Source organism: Taudactylus pleione, unplaced genomic scaffold (assembly GCF_031769625.1).
Source record: "Taudactylus pleione unplaced genomic scaffold, aTauple2 ptg000434l, whole genome shotgun sequence".
Lineage (NCBI taxonomy): Eukaryota > Metazoa > Chordata > Amphibia > Anura > Myobatrachidae > Taudactylus > Taudactylus pleione.
In genome coordinates, this window is record NW_028284836.1 from 2814270 (window position 1) to 2833976 (window position 19707).

General features: G+C 48.4%; 1 protein-coding gene across 1 annotated transcript in view; it reads right to left on the reverse strand.

The window, feature by feature from the left end:
* EXTL3 (exostosin like glycosyltransferase 3) overlaps positions 1-18956 on the reverse strand; it is a 158653-nt gene extending 139697 nt beyond the window's left edge. The window contains exon 1 of the mRNA XM_088447554.1: positions 18864-18956. The gene's annotated coding sequence lies outside the window, so the exon portion shown is untranslated. The remainder of the gene's footprint in view (positions 1-18863) is intronic.
* Positions 18957-19707: the final 751 nt, after the last annotated feature.

Consider the following 19707-nt stretch of genomic DNA (forward strand, 5'->3'; position numbering starts at 1 on the left):
AAAGTTAGATTTAGGATTGTTTAGTTTGTCCCATTACTTTTGGCCCCTTAAAAAGTGGGAGGCACATATAGAAACCGTTGTAATTCCTACACCGTTCACCCGATTTGGATGTAATTACCCTCAAATTAAATCTGAAAGTCTGCAGTTAAAGCACATCTTGTTTGTTTCATTTCAAAACCATTGTGGTGGTGAATTGAGGCCAAAATCTGAAAATTCTGTCAATGTCCCAATATTTATGGACCTGACTGTATAAAGTATAGTGAGACAGAAGGCTGATATTGGGAACAGAGGAGAAACACCACTCACTTTCCCACAGATAAGAATATTGCTCACTATATACACCCCACACACAGCCCCCTTGCCAAGGATCCTGCAGTATAGGTATAGGAGCAGTCCAGCCTTTTGTAATTATGCTGCATACTACATGAATAAGGGAGAGATGCAGGCATTAATACATTAAAAATGACAGCCACGCTGTTTAATACAGCCGCTTGCCGCTTACAGGAGAGAGCGCCCGCTGTGGCTAAGCTCCTCCCCCTTTTTTATGCCCTAAGGGCTCCAAAGATGGCTGCTAGCAAAGCCATTACCTCCCCCTCCGCGCTACACTGCGTGTATCAGCGGGGAGAGGGGAGAAGCAGGGAGACGCGCTGTAGCGCTATGTCTGCCTGACACAGCGCAGACAAGCTGTATAGCGCCGTCAGCGTGGCGGGAGCCGGGGGTTGACGAACTGTAGCGCTATTTCTGCTTGACACAGCGCAGACATTCTGTGAAGCGCCGGACAGAGGGGCGGGAGCCAGGGGATGCGCAGCCTGTTACTCACTGCGTGTCCCCTGAAGTCTCTCTCGGCAGTGCAACAGTCTTCTCTTCTTAGTGTGAAGACTTGCTGTGGCGATAAGGAGCTGTTAGGTGCTTTTAGCATAAGCCCTGTGCACTCCTTCCTGATTTTCCGTGGAAAATCAGGGTGCCAGGTACCCGGACCCCACCTTTTATAGAGGTGGCGAAGGGTATCAGTAGCATTGCTGGAGCACAGCCTGTAGTGACCAGCTCCTAAGGCACATTTTCTAAACTGAGGGCTGCTGGGGAATAGAGGGGGAGGAGCTTCACACTTCTAATTAAAGTGCCCAGCTCCAGCTATCCACGCCTCTATACCTCAGCGTAAGCACCTCCAGTGTCCCCTAGTGGATGAAAGAGAAAATTTGAGCAATGTATATATGAGGACACAGAGCAGAGTGATATATGACAGTGTATAAATAGGAGGACACAAAGCACAGTGATATATGACAGTGTATATATAACATGAGGACACAAAGCACAGTGATATATGACAGTGTATATATAATATGAGCAGTGTATATATGAGGACACAGAGCACAGTGATATATGACAGTGTACAAATAGGAGGACACAAAGCACAGTGATATATGACATTGTATATATAAAATGAGCAGTGCATATATAATATGAGAGCACAGAGTAGTGATATATGACAGCGTATATATAATATGAGGACACAGGGCACAGTGATATATGACAGTGTATAAATAACATGAGGGCACAGAATATATATAATATAAGGACACAGAGCACTGTGATATAGACAGTGTATATATAATATGAGGGTACAGTATATAAGGACACAGAGCACAGTGATATAGACAGTGTATATATAATATGAGGGTACAGTATATAAGGACACAGAGCACAGTGATATATGACAGTGTATATATAATGAGGACACAGAGCACAGCGATATATGACAGTGTATATAATGAGGACACAAAGCAGGGGATATGTGACAGTGAACACAGAGCAGTGATATATGACAGTGTATATATATTATGAGGGCACAGTATATATATATATATATATATATATATATATATATAATATGAGGACAATATGAGATATGGTAAGAACTTACCCTTGTTATCTCTATTTCTACGAAGTCCATGGGGTTCCACAAGATACCTTGGGGTATAGGTGATGACGTCAGTCTTCAGGCACCACAGGATGCATCTGGGTCCCTCTCCTATACCCCGCCCCCGGGCCAAGGCATCTCAGTTACGTCACAAGCCATAGGCCGGAGGAGGAGAAGAAAGAGACAGAAGAGAAAAAATCTGGACACTCACAAGAATCACATTCTCACCATAGGGAGACGGAAAAACCGGTGACCAGAATAAAGCCCATCTGCAGTACAGGTGCGACAGGGCGGGAGTCCTGTGGAACCCTATGGACTTCGTAGAAATAGAGATAACAAGGGTAAGTTCTTACCATATCTCATATTTTCTACTTCAGGGTCCATAGGGTATCCACAGGATACCTTGGGGATGTCCCAAAGCAGTATCCTTCAAGGGTGGGGACGCTCCTGTGCTGAGGAGAATCCGCCGCCCGAAGGAAGCATCCTGAGAGGCAAAGATGTCAAAAGCGTAATACCTCACAAAGGTATTGACAGAAGACTACGTAGCAGCCTTGCAGATCTGAACTGCAGAGGCACCACGTCTAGCTGCAAACGAAGGACCCACAGACCTAGTGGAATGAGCCCTCACCAAGGAGGGAACTGGAAGACCTTCATGAAGATAAGCTTCTGAAATTGCCATACGAATCCAGCCCGCCAAAGTCTACTTTGAAGCAGGCGAACTCTTTTTTACGGAAGCCATAGAGGACAAACAAGGCGTCCGACTTCCTAAAAGAAGAAGTGCGGTCAACATAAATTCTCAATGCCTGCACAACATCCCAAGTGGCGTCACCCACTGAAAGTCCAGGTGAATTGAAAGCCGGCACAACAATTTCTTCATTGATGTGAAAACTGGATACCACTTCGGGAAGGAATCCCGGACGAGTGCGAAGCACCGCCCTATTCCTATGAAAAATCAGAAAAGGGGGTCTACAAGAGAGAACCCCTAAATCCGAAATCCGTCTGGCCGAGGCAATGGTCAGAAGGAATATGGTTTCAGCTGTAAGCCATTTAAAGTCCACTGAGTCCAGTGGTTCAAACGGCGGCCCCTAGAGAACTCTCAGGACCACAGCCCAATTCCAAGGCGCCACCGGTGGAACAAAAGGTGGCTGAATGCAAAGAACACCTCGCATAAAGGTGTGCACATCAGAGAGCGCAGCAATCCTACGATGAAACCAGACTGACAGGGTAGACACCTGCACTTTCAGAGAAGCCAGGCGAAGCCCATGATCCAGTCCAGCCTGTAGGAAAGCCAACACCCTAGACAGGCGGAACTCCCTAAGGGAATACCCTCTAGGTCTACATCACCGGAAGAAAGTATGCCACACACGATGGTAGATTCTTGCCGAGGAAGGTTTACGAGCTCTTAGTATGGTTTGCACCACGGAGCTAGAAAAAACCCTCTGGACCTTAGCATGACCGTTTCAACAGCCACACCGAGTCAGGTCCGGGTGAAGACAAGGACCCTATGACAGCAGATTCGGTCATAATGGTAACCTCAGAGGAACGTCTACTGACAGACTCTGGAGGTCGGAGAACCAGTGCCGTCTGAGCCACTCGGAAGCTATCAACAGTAGCGTACCTCCTTCTGGATTTGAATTTCCGTAATACCCGCGGAAGAAGGGAAAACGGAGGGAAAAGGTAGGCAAACTGGAACGTCTACTAGACGGACAAGGCATACACCAGAGACGCCTTTTCGTCTCATGTTCGAGACCCGTACACCGGCAACTTGTTGTTGTGCCGGGACGCCATGAGGTCTATCTCTGGAAGACCCCACTTGTCCACCAGACTCCGAAAAACATCCTGGTATAAAGACCACTCTCACGGTTCCTCCTTGCTGGTTTAAATAGGCCACCGTGGTGGCGTTGTCTGACGGGACCTGCACAGGGTGACCCTGGAGAACCGGCTGTGCCCGCTGGAGAGCTCTTGACACCGCATGGAGCTCCAAAATGTTTATTGGAAGCTCCGCTACCGCCCGAGTCCACCTGCCCTGAAACAAGTGTGGACCCGTGACAGCTCCCCAGCACCGGAGACTGGCGTCCGTTGTTAACAGGACCCAGTTCGCCACCCAGAACGGGCGACCCTTGTTGAGGTGGGTCGTCTGCAAACACCAGGTTAGAGACAGGCGAACATCCGGAGTGAGCCCCATCGTCTGGGACTTGAGACACTGAGGCAATCCATTCCATCTGGACCGGATCAATAGCAGCAGAGGTTTGGAGTGAAATTGGGCGTACTCCACCATGTCGAATACCGACACCATTGAGCCCAATAACCTCTTGCCAAGTGTATCGACACTCGACGACACTGCAGACAACTGCGCACCCTCAACTACAAAGCAAAGATCTTTTCCTCCGTCACAAAGATCCACTGCTGCCTGGAGTCCAATAAGGCCCCGAGGTGCAGGATACTCTGAGACGGGGTGAGAGTGGACCTCTGCCAGTTTGTCAACCAGCCGTGACGTTGCAGTACCGCAATCGTCAGATCTAGATGGTGTAAAAGAAGCTCTGGAGACCCCGCTATCAACAGGAGGTCGTCCAGATAAGGCAACAGTCGGACTCCCTGCGTCCACAGGAGAGCCGCCATGACCTTGGTGAATACCCGTGGAGCAGTCACCAGGCCAAAAGGCAGTGCCCGGAACTGGAAATGTTCGTTGCAGATTGCCAATCTGAGGAACTGCTGATGGCGCAAAAGAATAGGGACATGCAGGTAAGCGTCCTGGATGTCCAATGATACCATGTAGTCCCCAGGTTCCAGTGCCAGAATAATGGACCGCAGGGTCTCCATCCGAAACAGAGGCACCCTCAAGGACTTGCTGAGGGCCTTTAGGTTTAGTATTGAACGGTAAGACCCATTGGGTTTCTGCACCAAAAATAGAATGGAATAGAAACCCAGGCCCCTCTGGGAAATTGGAACATGCACTGCGACCAGCACCGGGCGAACTGAAGTAGGCGCCCCCCACTTTGGGGTCCCACAAAAGGAGGCCTGGACCGTCAGGCCGCAGGTTTGTTATCTGACCTAGGAGCCGGACGTCTGGTACTCCAGACCTGTTTCTTGGGCTTGGACAATTTCTTGGCCCCAGCCTGCCGTGGAAAGGACTGTACTTTAGGCCTACCTTGGACCCTGTGAGGCCAAAAGGACGACCCACCAGCACTAGAAGGAATCGTAGCAGACAGAAGACATGCAGATTTTGCTGCTGCCAACGTAACTACAATTTTGTCCAGATCTGGACCAAATAGTACCTGTCCAGACCTTCTAATCCCTTTTTGGAATCCGCGTCCGCTTTCCAAGAACGCAACCATAAGGTGCGACGAGCAGCCACAGCTGCAGAGGAGATCCTAGAGGTGAGCATACAAATATCTAAGGCCGCTTCATTAATGTAAGTGGCCGAGTCTCGGAGATTGCCCACCAACTCGGTCTGTTCAGCCGAACAGTCAGAGTCCAAAGACGCCTCCAAATTATCCGCCCAGCGCTCCATAGCTCTGGTTACCCAACACACGGCCAGAGCCGGTCTGGATGCTTCCCTGCAAGGGAATAAACGGATTTGAGGCAGATCTCCACCTTGCGGTCAGTGACATCCTTCAAGGATGACATCGAAGGCATAGGCAACGTGGCACTTTTGACTAGGCGTGTGACATGTGAATCCACTTGCGTAGGGGATTCCCGCTTAGGAAAATAATTGACCGCAAACGGATAAGCCACGGCTAAGCGTCTCTGGGGCTGAAACCGTTTACCTGGATTTTTCCACGCCTCCTCTAAATGATCCACTAATTGATCAGAAAGAGGGAACACCGTAGCCTCACCCTTAATATCCTTAAAAAGGTATATATGAATGTGGCCACCAAAGGATCAATATCCTCAATAACTAAAGCCGAGCGGACCGCTCGAATAAGACCAGGGATATACACCTTGGACTTAGCGTCCGGCTCTTTGGTACGGAGAGGTTCTTGGTCAGATAGATCCAGAATCTCCCCATGATCTGACGTCTCATCGTCATCCCCATAAGGAGCAGATAAAGACGCCACCGGCCGTTATGAGGCCGCAACACAGACTCCCCCTGTAAAACATCGGACAAATGCTGAACCGATGTAGTTAAGAGTATTAACCCACGCAGGCTCCGGAGAAACCTGGGATACTGTGGGGTACCATCAATTGTCTCGGGAACTCCCGCATGGGTGACGACACCACTGACTGTTGGGACAAACCCGTCTGGGTAAACGCAGGTGGCGGAGCTAGCTGGCCCACAAGGGTTGTAAGCGCCTTAGCGAAACAAGCCCAGGGAGGTTCCTGTACCGGGACCGTGACCATAATCGGCCGTGACAGTGCCAGGTACTGGGGGCATAACCCCTCCGCGTTACCCTCCCCCTCCGCTATTGGTACCTTACATTTAGTACACATGAGCTGGAGAGGAAAATCAGTCTCAGACATGATGGTAAGTATGTGACACTCACACCTAAACGTATTGGTATAGTGTGAATAACACCCTGCACACCGCGCACCGCAAGGGCTTTGAGCAGAGCAAGATCAGGGACAGTAATAAAGCTGACAGTAGAAAGTGAAAGTACAGACAGCAGGCTAGCAGATTAGTCACATACAATGCAGAATAAACAAATCCCTGCACTATTAGCGCTGATTCTCAACTACTCAGACCCTCAGGCTGGTAGGACTCAGCGCTGCATACACTGACCTGTGACAAACAGAGGAGAGGTATGCTGGGGGACCCAGACCGCAATGCCACCGCTCACAGGCTTCCAGCAGTGTTCACCATGCTTTAAAGATGGCCATCGAGGAGCAGAAGATGAAGGAGGCCGGCCTGGGGAGGACAGCTGACACACTGTGGCCAATCAGGCAGAGCAGAGAGGCTGTGTGCAGCAGGGGAGGCGCCGGCTGTGAGACAGGGAAAGCGCGCTCCCCTGGCATGCATTTAACCCCTGGGACGCCGCAGCGCATGCCGCTCAGCAGCGGCCCGCTGTCCCAGGGGGTAGTGGAAGCGCAGGTTGGTCGCCTGGCTCCACGCTGCAGCCAGTCCCCAGGGAGCCCCGTGCCTGGGGACTCAGGACCATGTGACCAGCGGGGACCCACCGCGGGACCCCGCTGATTACCTGCATCCCCTTGGATCCGGCCATGGTCCAAAACATCTGGGGACACCGCTAGCCGTAACCCCAGATGTCTACCAGCATCCCCGGATCAGTACCGGCGTTCTGGTACCGGCGGGGTGTAGGGGAGACGGCATGGACGTCGGTACTGACTGTCCATGCTGTACTCCCAGATGTGCAGCCAGCGCTGCCTTTAAAAGAAACTTCAGGGGCTCTTCATAGCCCCCCTCTGCACAGTGCCTCCGACTCCGGCCAGGCACCGACGAAACTGAGATGCCTTGGCCCGGGGGCGGGGTATAGGAGAGGGATCCAGATGCATCCTGGGAGGCTGAAAACTTTAACTCTGTGGTGCCTGAAGACTGACGTCATCACCTATACCCCAAGGTATCCTGTGGATACCCTATGGACCCTGCAGTAGAAAAAGAGCAGTTGTATATGACACTGTATAAATAGGAGGACACAAAGCACAGTGATATATGACAGTGTATATACAATATGAGCAGTGCATATATAATATGAGGGCACAAAGCAGTGATTATGACAGCGTACATATAATATGAGCAGTGCATATATAATATGAGGGCACAGAGCACAGTGATATATGACAGTATATATAATATGAGGACAAAGAGCAGTGATATATGACAGCGTATATATAATATAAGGACACAGAGCAGTGATATATGACAGTATATATAATATGAGGACAAACAGCAGTGATATATGACAGCGTATATATAATAAAAGGGCACAGGGCACAGTGATATATGACAGTGTATAATATGAGCAGTGTATATATAATATGAGGACACAGGGCACAGTGATATATGACAGTATATATAATATGAGGACAAACAGCAGTGATATATGACAGCGTATATATAATATAAGGACACAGAGCAGTGATATATGACAGTGTATATATAATATAAGGACACAGAGCAGTGATATATGACAGTGTATATATAATATGAGGACACAGAGCACAGTGATATATGACAGTGTATATATAATATAAGGACACAGAGCAGTGATATATGACAGTGTATATATAATATGAGGACACAGAGCAGTGATATATGACAGTGTATATATAATATAAGGACACAGAGCAGTGATATATGACAGTGTATATATAATATGAGGACAAAGAGCAGAGATATATGACAACGTATATATAATAATATGAGATATGGTAAGAACTTACCCTTGTTATCTCTATTTCTACAAAGTCCATAGGGTTCCACAGGATACCTTGGGGGTATAGGTGTGACGTCAGTCGCAGGGCACCAAAGAGTTAAGCTTTCAGCCTCCCAGGATGCACTAGGTCCCCCTCCTATACCCCGCCCCCGGGCCAAGGCACCTCAGTTAGTTACCAAGCCATAGGCCGGAGGAGGAGAAGGAAGAGAGAGAACAAAGATCTGGACACATACAAGAATCACATTCTCACCAGAGGGAGACGGAAAACCGGTGACCAGAGCAAAGCCCATCTGCAGCACAGGTGCGACAGGGCGGGAGTCCTGTGGAACCCTATGGACTTTGTAGAAATAGAGATAACAAGGGTAAGTTCTTACCATATCTCATATTTTCTACTTCAGGGTCCATAGGGTATCCACAGGATACCTTGGGGATGTCCCAAAGCAGTATCCTTCAAGGGTGGGGACGCTCCTGTGCTGAGGAGAATCCGCCGCCCGAAGGAAGCATCCTGAGAGGCGAAGGTGTCAAACCTGTAATACCTCACGAAGGTATGGACAGAAGACCACGTAGCAGCCTTGCAGATCTGAACTGCCGAGGCACCACGTCGAGCTGCCCACGAAGGACCCACAGACCTAGTGGAATGAGCCTTCAGAGAAGGAGGGACCGGTAGGCCTTCATGAAGATAAGCTTCAGAAATAGCCATACGGATCCAGGCTGCCAAAGTTTGCTTTGAAGCAGGCCAACCCTTTTTACGGAAGCCATAGAGGACAAACAAAGCGTCCGACTTCCTAAACGAAGAAGTGCGGTCAACATAAGTCCTTAAGGCCCGCACAACATCCAAAGAGGCCTCACCCACGGAAAGACCCGGTGAGTTAAAGGCCGGAACAACTATTTCCTCGTTAACATGAAACTGGGAAACAACTTTGGGAAGAAACTCGGGCCGAGTGCGGAGCACTGCCCTGTTCCCATGAAAAACCAAGAAAGGGGGTCTACAAGAAAGAGCCCCTAACTCAGAAACACGTCTGGCCGAAGCAATGGCCAGAAGGAAAACAGTCTTAGCTGTTAGCCATTTAAGATCCACTGAGCCCAGTGGTTCAAACGGCGGTCCTTGGAGAGCCCTCAGGACCACAGCCAAATCCCAAGGCGCCACAGGTGGAACAAAGGGCGGCTGAATGCGGAGAACACCCTGCATAAAGGTGCGCACATCCGGGATTGTAGCAATCCTACGGTGAAACCAGACAGATAGGGCCGAAACCTGTACCTTCAAAGAAGCAAGGCGAAGCCCATGATCTAGTCCCGCTTGCAGGAAGGCGAGAATCCGAGACAGACGAAACTCCCGCGGTGCATAACCTCTCGGTCGACACCACTGGAAGAACGTATGCCACACGCGATGGTATATCCTCGCGGAAGACGGTTTCCGAGCTCGTAACATGGTACGCACCACAGAGCTGGAAAACCCCCGGGACCTCAGCATGGCCGTCTCAACAGCCACGCCGTCAAAGACAGCCGAGTCAGGTCCGGGTGAAGGCAAGGACCCTGAGACAGAAGGTCCGGTCGTAGCGGCAACCGCAGAGGACTGTCCACGGACAGACCCTGAAGGTCTGAGAACCAGTGCCGTCTGGGCCACGCGGGAGCTATCAACAGGAGCGTCCCTCCTTCCTGTTTGAATTTCCGGATTACCCGTGGAAGAAGGGAGACCGGAGGGAACAGGTATGCGAACCGGAACGTCCACCGGACGGACAGAGCATCCACCAGAGACGCCCCTTCGTCTCTTGTGCGAGACCCGTACACCGGCAACTTGTTGTTGTGCCGGGACGCCATGAGGTCGATTTCTGGAAGACCCCACCTGTCCACCAGTAGTTGAAAAACGTCCGGGTGCAGGGACCATTCCCCCGGATGAACGTCCTGGCGACTTAGAAAGTCCGCCTCCCAATTTAGCACTCCCGGGATGAAGACCGCTGATATGGCCGGAAGATTGCGCTCCGCCCAAACCAGGATCCGAGAGACCTCTACGAGAGCCGCCCGACTGCGAGTTCCTCCTTGCCTGTTTATGTAGGCCACGGTGGTAGCGTTGTCCGACTGGACCTGCACCGGGCGACCCTGGAGAAACCGCTGTGCCTGCTGGAGAGCATTGAAGACTGCACGGAGTTCCAAGATATTTATTGGAAGCTCCGCTTCTGTCGGCGTCCACCTGCCCTGGAACAAGTGTGGACCCGAAACTGCTCCCCAGCCCCGAAGACTGGCGTCCGTTGTCAACAGGACCCAATTTGGAACCCAGAACGGACGTCCCTTGTTGAGGTGGGTCGTCTGTAACCACCACGCAAGGGACAGGCGAACCTCCTGGGTGAGCACAATCGTCTGGGACTTCAGAGACTGAGTCAGCCCGTTCCACTTGGACAGGATCAGGTGCTGCAGAGGTCTGGAGTGAAACTGGGCGTATTCCACCATGTCGAACACCGACACCATGGAGCCCAGTAACCTCATCGCCGAGTGTAAGGACACCCGGCGGCTGTGCAGGCAACTGCGCACCCTTGACTGTAAAGCAGAGATCTTGTCCTCCGTCACGAAGATCCTTTGCTGTCCCGAGTCCAATAAGGCTCCAAGATGCAGAATCCTCCGAGACGGGATTAGAGTGGACTTCTGCCAGTTGATTAGCCAGCCGTGCCGTTGCAGCAGTGCAATGGTCAGGTCCAAGTGGCGTAACAGGAGCTCTGGAGATCCTGCCACCAATAACAGGTCGTCCAAATACGGCAACATGCGGACTCCCTGCAGCCGCAGAGAAGCCGCCATGACCGCCATCACCTTGGTGAAAACACGTGGTGCTGTTGCCAGGCCAAAAGGTAACGCCCGAAACTGGAAGTGGTCGCTGCGGATTGCAAACCTGAGGAACTGTTGATGGCGCAAAAGAATAGGGACATGCAGGTAAGCGTCCTGTATGTCCAATGACACCAAGTAGTCCCCAGGTTCCAGCGCCAGAATGATGGACCGTAGGGTCTCCATCCGAAACTTCGGGACCCGCAAAGACTTGTTGAGTGCTTTGAGGTTGAGAATCGGACGATATGACCCATTGGGTTTCTGTACCAAAAATAGATTTGAATAGAAACCCTGGCCCCTCTGGGAGAATGGAACAGCCACTATAACTCCAGCCTGGAGCATAGTGTGCAATACCTTCCGCAGCTCCGTAGCCTTGTTCCGGTCTGATGGGAGACCCGTGGTGAAGAAGCGAGCCGGGGGTCTGTGCCGGAAGGAGAGGGCGTATCCGTGGGAAACCACCTCCAGAACCCAAGTGTCTGTCGCCCAGTGTCGACCAACACTGGGCGAACTGTAGCAGGCGGCCTCCCACCCTGGGATCCCCCAAAGGGAGGCCCGGACCGTCAGGCCGCAGGCTTGTCATCTGGCTTGGGGGCCGGACGTCTGGTACTCCATGCCTGCTTCCGGGGCTTGACCGATTTCTTAGGGCCAGCCTGTCGAGGAAACGACTGTGGTTTGGGCCTGCCCTGGGCCCTAGATGACCGAAAGGACGATGGTCCCGAACCAGAAGGAGCAGCGGCCGACGGGAGACAAGCAGATTTGGCTGCCGCCAGCGTGGCCACAATCTTATCCAGATCCGGACCGAAGAGAACTTCTCCGGTAAACGGCAACGCTTCCAGACCTTTCTTGGAATCTGCGTCCGCCTTCCAGGATCGCAGCCACAAGGTGCGACGAGCAGCTACCGCTGCTGAAGAAATTCTAGACACCAGAGTACTAATGTCTAGAGCCGCCTCGTTGATGTAGGTGGCCGAATCACGGAGATTGCCAATCAACTCCGCCTGTTCGGCCGGACAGTCGGATTCAAAAGAAGCCTCTAATGAATCCGCCCAGCGCTCCATCGCTCTGGCAACCCAGCAAATGGCCATAGCCGGCCGTGCTGCCCCCCCTGCAAGGGAATAAGCGGACTTCAGGCAGATTTCTACCTTGCGGTCCGTAGCATCCTTAAGGGAGGACATGGATGGCATCGGCAATGTGGCACTACGGACAAGACGGGTCACGTGAGAATCCACCTGTGGAGGGGATTCCCACTTAGCAAAATAATTATCCGCGAACGGATAAGCCACCGCCAGGCGTCTCTGCGGCTGGTATCTTTTGCCAGGTTGTTTCCACGCCTCCTCTAAATGGTCCACCAACTGACCCGAAAGAGGAAAGACTGTGGCATCGCCCTTCACATCTTTGAAAAAGGCATACTTAGATTTAGCCGCTGGGGGAACTTCGTCCTCAATCACCAAGGCTGTGCGGACCGCCCGAATAAGTCCAGGAATATATACTTTGGACTTAGCATCAGCGTCCTTAGTATGGAGAGGTTCCTGATCGTAAGGATCCAGAATCTCCCCATCATCAGACGTTCCTTCGTCATCCTCATAAGGAGCGGACAGAGACGCCACCGGCCTTTTATGAGGCCGCATCACAGACTCCCCTTGCAACACATCCGACAAGTGCTGTACAGAACTCGTCAGGGAGTTAACCCACGCTGGCTCCTGAGAACCCGGGAGCGGGGAAATAGGGAGACTGTGGGGTACCACCAATTGTCGTGGGAACCCCTGCATGGGTGACGACACCACAGACTGCTGGGACAAACCCATCGGAGTAAACGCGGGCTGCGGAGCTAACTGGCCCACTAAAGCTGTTAACGCCTGAGCGAAACAAGCCCAGGGCGGCTCCTGTACCGGTGCTGTAACCGTAATAGGCCGCGCCATGGACAAACACTGCCGGCAAAGGCCCTCCGCGCTAGCCTCCCCCTCCGCTAACGGTACTTTGCACGTGGTACACTGTAGCCGGAGGGGAAAATCACTTTCAGACATGATGGCACCACGTATGTGACCTCTCTCACCAATTAAGTATTAAATAGGCGAGAGACCACCCTGCAGCACCGCACCGCAAGGGCTTTAGCAGAAGAACAGGGACAGTAATAAAGCTGACAGTTTAGAGAAGAAAAGTTACAGGCAGCGCTAGCACAGTCACATACAATGCAGAGAAATAACAATTCCTGCACTAACAGCGCTGATTACTCAACTACACAGACACAGGGCCTGGTAGGACACAGCGCTGCATACACAGACCTGAGCCACAGCGGAGGAGAGGTATGCGGGGGGACCCAGACCACGATGCTTCCGTCCAGCGCTTCCAGCAGCGTTCACCATGCGTTCTGGAGAAGATGGCCGCCGAGGAGCAGAGAGGAGGCTGGCCTGGGGGAGGAGCACTGCCACAGGACCAGTCGGCAGCATGCAGAGAGGGCTGTGTGCAGCGGGGGAGGCGCCGGCTGTGAGACAGGGAAGGCGCGCTCCCCTGGCATGCATTTAACCCCTGGGACGCCGCAGCGCTACCGCTCTGCTGCGGTCCGCTGTCCCAGGGGGTAGTGGAAGCGCAGGTTGGTCGCCTGGCTCCACGCTGCAGCCAGTCCCCAGGGAGCCCCCTGCCTGGGGACTTAGGACCATGTGATCAGCGGGGACCCACCGCGGGACCCCGCTGCTTACCTCTGTCCCCCTTGAATCCGGCCATGGTCCGGAGCATCTGGGGTCACCGCTAGCTGTGACCCCAGACGCCCACCAGCATCCCCGGATCAGTACCGGCGTTCTGGTACCGGCGGGGTGTAGGGAAGACAGCATGGACGTCAGGACTGACTGTCCATGCTGTTCATCCAGATGTGCAGCCACAGCTGCATGAGAAAAGCTTCAGGGGCTCTTCTAGCCCCCCACTCCAACAGGTGCACCCGACTCCGGCCGGGCACCAAACTAAACTGAGGTGCCTTGGCCCGGGGGCGGGGTATAGGAGGGGGACCTAGTGCATCCTGGGAGGCTGAAAGCTTAACTCTTTGGTGCCCTGCGACTGACGTCACACCTATACCCCCAAGGTATCCTGTGGATACCCTATGGACCCTGAAGTAGAAATAAGGACACAGAGCAGTGATATATGACAGTGTATATATAAGGACACAGAGCAGTGATATATGACAGTGTATATTTAATGAGGGCACAGTGTATATATAATGTGAGGACAAAGCACAGTGATATATAACAGTGTATATATAATATGAGCAGTGTATATATGAGGACACAGAGCACAGTGCTATATGACAGTGTATATATAATATTAGGGCACAGAGCAGTGATATATGACAGCGTATATATAATATGAGGACACGGGGCACAGTGATATATGACAGTGTATAAATAATATGAGGACACAGAGCACAGCGATATATGACAGTGTATATATAATATGAGGGCACAGAGCAGTGATATATGACAGCGTATATATGAGGACACAGGGCACAGTGATATATGACAGTGTATAAATAATATGAGGACACAGAGCACAGCAATATATGACAGTGTATATAATGAGGCACACAAAGCAGGGGATATGTGACAGTGAACACAGAGCAGTGATATATGACAGTATATATAATATGAGGACAAAGCAGTGATATATGACAGTGTATATATAATATGAGGACAAAGAGCAGTGATATATGACAGTATGGGCGGAATTCAATTATTTCTAGCCGCTATCGCGCCCGACGGAGCTATTCTATTCTTGCTCCTGTCGGGCGCGATCAGCAGCCAGCGCTACATTTCAGCTCGCACCCCCTGGGGGATGAGAGCTGAAATGTGCGAAAAGTGACATGTTTGGGCGCCCAAACATCACTTTTCGCGATCGCGCCCAGCACTTTGGTCGGGTTTAGCTGCTTTACGCGGCTAAACCTGACCTCTATGGGCGCGATCAGCGCGAACATCTTGGACAATTGTATAGCGGCCCGCGATCTCCTGTCACTTTAGACGGGAGATGCGGGCCGCGAATACAATTAAATTCCGCCCTATATATAATATGAGGACAAAGAGCAGTGATATATGACAGTATATATAATATGAGGACAAAGAGCAGTGATATATGACAGCGTATATATAATATGAGGACAAAGAGCAGTGATATATGACAGCGTATATATAATATAAGGACACAGAGCAGTGATATATGACAGCGTATATATAATATAAGGACACAGAGCAGTGATATATAACAGTATTTATAATATGAGGACAAAGAGCAGTGATATATGACAGTGTATATTTAATTAGGGCACAGTATATATAATGTGAGGACAAAGAGCAGTGATATATGACAGTGCATATATAATATGACGGCACAGTATATATAAGGACACAGAGGACAGTGTATATATAATATGAGGACACAGAGCACAGTGATATAGGACAGTGCATAAATAATATAAGGACACAGAATGGTGATATATGACAGTGTATATATAATATGAGGACACAGAGCAGTGATATACGACAGTGTATATATAATATGACAGCACAGTATATATAAGGACACAGAGGACAGTGTATATATAATATGAGGACACAGAGCACAGTGATATAGGACAGTGCATATATAATATAAGGACACAGAATGGTGATATATGACAGTGTATATATAATATGAGGGCACAGTATATATGAGGACACGGAGCAAGTATATGACAGTGTATATATAATATGAGAATACTATGTATAATATAAAGGCACAGAGCACAGTGATATAGGACAGTGTATATATAATATGAGGGCACAGTACATATGAGGACACGGAGCAAGGATATATGAGTGTATATATAACATGAAGACACAGTATGTATATGAGGACAGAGCACAGTGATATATTAAAGTGTATATATAATATGAGGGCACAGTATGTATTAGGGCACAGTATATATAATGAGGGCACAGTACATATGAGGACACAGAGCACAGTGATATATGACAATGTATATATAATATGAGGACACAGTATGTATAATATGAGGGCACAGTACATATGAGGACACAGAGCACAGTGATATATGACAATGTATATATAATATGAGGACACAGTATGTATAAGGATACAGAGCATAGTGATATATAACAGTGTATAAATATATGAGGGCACAGTATGTATAATATAGGGACACATCACAGTGAATATATAATATGAGGACACAGTATGTATAAGGACACAGAGCACAGTGATATATGACAGTGTATATATAATCTCTGTAAAGCGCTGCAGAATATGCGTGCGCTATATAAATAACTGATAATAAATAAATATGAGGGCACAGTATGTATAAGGACACAGAGCACAGTGATATATGACAGTGTATATATAATATGAGGGCACAGTATGTATAAGGAAACAGAGCACAGTGATATGACAGTGTATATATAATATGAGGGCACAGTGTGTATAATGTGAGAAAGGTACAGTATTTATAATATGAGGGCATAGACAGAGCACAGTGATATATGACAGTGTATATATAATGAGGACAGTATGTATGACTGTACAGTATATATAAGGACAGAGCACAGTGATATGACAGTGTATATATAATATGAGGGCACAGTATATATAATAAGGACACAGAGCACAGTGACATATGATAGTGTATATATAATATGAGGGCATAGTATGTATAATATGAGGGTACAGTATATATAAGGACACAGAGCACAGTGATATATGACAGTGTATATATAATATGAGGGCACAGTATATATAAGGACACAGTGATATATGACAGTGTATATATAATATGAGGGCATAGTATGTATAATATGAGGGTACAGTATATATAAGGACACAGAGCACAGTGATATATGACAGTGTATATATAATATGAGTGCACAGTATATATAATAAGGACACAGAGCACAGTGATATATGACAGTGTATATGTAATATGAGGGTACAGTGTATATATAATAAGGACACAGAGCACAGTGATATATGACAGTGTATATATAATATGAGTGCACAGTATATATAATAAGGACACAGAGCACAGTGATATATGACAGTGTATATGTAATATGAGGGTACAGTGTATATATAATAAGGACACAGAGCACAGTGATATATGACAGTGTATATATAATATGAGTGCACAGTATATATAATAAGGACACAGAGCACAGTGATATATGACAGTGTATATATAATATGAGTGCACAGTATATATAATAAGGACACAGAGCACAGTGATATATGACAGTGTATATATATGAGGGTACAGTATATATAATAAGGACACAGAGCACAGTGATATATGACAGTGTATATATATGAGGGTACAGTATATATAATGACACAGAGCACAGTGACATATGATAGTGTATATATGAGGGCATAGTATGTATAATATGAGGGTACAGTATATATAAGGACACAGAGCACAGTGACATATGATAGTGTATATATACTATGAGGGCATAGTATGTATAATATGAGGGTACAGTATAATAAGGACACAGAGCACAGTGATATATGATAAGTGTATAAATAATATGAGGGCACAGTATGTATAATATGAGGGCACAGTATGTATAATATGAGGGCACAGTATATATAAGGACACAGTGATATATGACAGTGTATATATGAGGACACAGTATATATGAGGACACAGTATATATAAGGACACAGTGATATATGACAGTGTATATATGAGGACACAGTATATATAAGGACACAGTGATATATGACAGTGTATATATGAGGACACAGTATATAAGGACACAGTGATATATGACAGTGTATATATGAGGACACAGTATATATAAGGACACAGTGATATATGACAGTGTATATATGAGGGCACAGTATATATAAGGACACAGTGATATATGACAGTGTATATATGAGGGCACAGTATATATAAGGACACAGTGATATATGACAGTGTATATATGATATGAAGAGGACACAGTATATATAAGGACACAGTGATATATGACAGTGTATATATGAGGGCACAGTATATAAGGACACAGTGATATATGACAGTGTATATATGAGGACACAGTATATATAAGGACACAGTGATATATGACAGTGTATATATGAGGGCACAGTATATATAAGGACACAGTGATATATGACAGTGTATATATGAGGGCACAGTATATATAAGGACACAGTGATATATGACAGTGTATATATGATATGAAGAGGACACAGTATATATAAGGACACAGTGATATATGACAGTGTATATATGAGGGCACAGTATATATAAGGACACAGTGATATATGACAGTGTATATATGAGGGCACAGTATATATAAGGACACAGTGATATATGACAGTGTATATATGAGGGCACAGTATATATAAGGACACAGTGATATATGACAGTGTATATATGAGGGCACAGTATATATAAGGACACAGTGATATATGACAGTGTATATATGAGGACACAGTATATAAGGACACAGTGATATATGACAGTGTATATATGAGGGCACAGTATATATAAGGACACAGTGATATATGACAGTGTATATATGAGGACACAGTATATATAAGGACACAGTGATATATGACAGTGTATATATGAGGGCACAGTATATATAAGGACACAGTGATATATGACAGTGTATATATGAGGGCACAGTATATATAAGGACACAGTGATATATGACAGTGTATATATGATATGAAGAGGACACAGTATATATATGAGGACACAGTATATATATGAGAGGAGCACAGCACACATATGATATGAGGAAGGGGGTAGTACGGTACGGTACCTGTCTCCAGTCCCTCCCCCGGTGTCGCCGGTCTCCCCGCACCTCCGCTGCCCGCACAGGATGATGCCGCCGCCGCCACCGACGAGCTCAGACCTCGCGAGATTCCGACTCATGCTCTGGCCCCGCCCCCCGCAGCTCTTCGAGGGAGCCGGAGGAGTCACAGCGCCACCTGGCGGCCGCTTCCCGCGTTACCATGGAGACGGCTGTAACTGTGTGTGCGCCGGATCCTCCTCGCTGCTCACTGACCGGGTACCTCAGGGGGCTCTCTAGCTGGGGGGCACGCTGAGACATGTAGTTCCACAGCCGCTGACGGTGCTCTAGGCTGGCTCTGGACCTCTGAGGGTTACAAGGTTATGGCACAGCAGCACTATGTACCCTGGCTGAGCCTCATCAGTCCCTGTAATGTGATGGTGATGCATCTGCTGCTGTAATATTTGTGTCACTGCAGGAGCCCTGCTGACTTCTCTCCCTGGTGTCATGTTATGTTTCTGCTTCTCCATTTGCCATATCCTAATTATTATTGTTACACGTGCACTGGAAACATATACACCTGCCATATAGGCGCCAGGGCTTTCTGTCTGATGGTGCTCAGCAGTACCGGCACATGCAATAATCGTCCAATATGTGGAAGCTGCCATAAATCTTATAGTAGATTCCATACACTGAATGATTATTTTACAGGTACCAGTTTTCTGGGTCCCCAGGTAGGGCCGGTGCAAGGTTTCAGGGCGCCCTAGGCAATGGTTCTCAATGCTGCCCGTTTTCTCCCAAACCCTCCGCCCAGCTCATAGACACATACACAGCGCCATAATAATATTCACATGACCCGAATTAAAGGGATGAT